The sequence below is a fragment of the Phytophthora parasitica genome (assembly GCF_000247585.1).
Source record: "Phytophthora parasitica INRA-310 unplaced genomic scaffold supercont2.48, whole genome shotgun sequence".
NCBI lineage: Eukaryota > Oomycota > Peronosporomycetes > Peronosporales > Peronosporaceae > Phytophthora > Phytophthora nicotianae.
Window position 1 is genome coordinate 261437 of NW_008649034.1, and position 1847 is coordinate 263283.

Here is a 1847-nt window from a genome sequence, read left to right on the forward strand (position 1 = left end):
ATCGTCTTCGGAAAGACCATGATCTTTTACATAGTTCTTCATGAAAACATTCGCAGTATTTTCTGCGCTGTCCGTCGTCTGCGTTGCAATGAGCTTTGCACGCTTGGTCAATCGATCCACGATGACCATGATGGCGTTACAACCATCCTTACTGGAAGGTAAGGACACAACGAAACCCATCGAAATGTCGATCCATCTACCTCTTGGAACATCTAGCTGTTGAAGTAATCCCGGCGGTTTCATTTGTCTCGCCTTCTTGCGCTGACACATTTCACACGTGTTGCAATAACGCTGGATATACTTCATCATTCTCGGCCAATAGTACTTCTCTCGAACTGCGACGTAGGTCTTGGAAGACCCGGGATGGCCTGCCGTTACTGTATCATGGTTCTCGCAAATGACACGGTTCTCAGATCTTCGTCATCTGGAATTTACAATCGCGGACTTTCATCTTCACCAGTCTGATAGTATAAAACACCATCATTGAGCGAGTAATGCGGAACGTTGTCTCCAAGCTTAAGCGTCTTAATAATCCGCTGTAAGTCCTTGTTCCACGCATACATCTTCTTTGCGGACTATGCCACGGTCATGTTGTTTGCTACCATGGTTGCCACAATTTCGCGGTTTTGGGCCGTACCAACAAGTTCCTGAAGGCTTACTTGCGCAGCCTTATGCTCGAACTCAGGGTATCTCGATAGTGCGTCTGCGACTACATTCGTTTCTCCTGGGATCCACTTGAACATGGGCCGAAACTCCGCAAGTTCATTGAACCACCGTGCAATGCGTCGATTCGCTGTCTTCTGCGTAAGAATCATCTTGATGCTCTTATGATCTGTTTCAACAAGGAAGGGCTTGTCCAGTAGATATACACGCCATGTCTTCAGCGCATGCATGATTGCAAGTAGTTCTTGTTCGCGCACTGGGTAGTTTAGCTCTGCAGGTTTCATCTTCCGGCCCGTAAAGGAAGCTGGATGTTCCAACTCTCCCTCCTTTTGAAATAAGACTCCCCCACTTGCAAAATTTGAGGCGTTTTTTCGAATGCCGAAGGGCTTGGTGGCATCAGGAAGACGGAGAACCGGTGGTGATGACAAGCGTTTCTTTAACTCATCGAAACATCGTAGTTGGTTCTCATCGAATTCGATAGCATCTCGAGAACGTTTTCCCTTGATACATTCATGCAAAGGGCCTGCGAACTGAGCAAAATCCTTGCAGAATCTCTAAACGTAAAGAGTTGTCCCAAGAAAGCTTTCCATTTGCTTCTTGGTCTTCGGAACTGGCCATTCGGCGATAATCTTCACCTTATCTGGGTCCATTCGAACGTCCTTGCGTCCGACAAAGTCGCCTAAACATGGAATCTCATCCACGCAAAATTGGACAGTTTGATGTAAAGTTTCTGTTCTTCACATCGCTTCAATACTCTGTCCAGCGCGGCAATATGCTCGTCGACATCTTCATTCTTGGTGTACACGTAAATGTCGTCAAAGTAAATCCGCATCACATCACGTAAGTCCCTGAAAACCTTTTGTAACAACCTGTTAAAAGTCCCCGGGCGGGCTTCCACTGAGTCCCGTGGGCGTGACGAGATATTCAAAAAGACCGTCTGGAGTCGAAAAAGCAGTAAAAGGTATATCTGATTCACGTAGCTTGACTTGGTAATAACCCCCGAGTAAATCCATGCACGAGTACCAATAGCTGCCAGCCATCGCATCAAAGGTGTCTTCTTTGTGAGGCATCGGAATGGCCGGTAAAACTGTAGCCAAATTCAACTGACGATAGTCGTGTACAATTCGCCAACCGACTGGTTTCTTCACACAGAAAGTTGGTGCACAAAATGCTGACGTACTCGG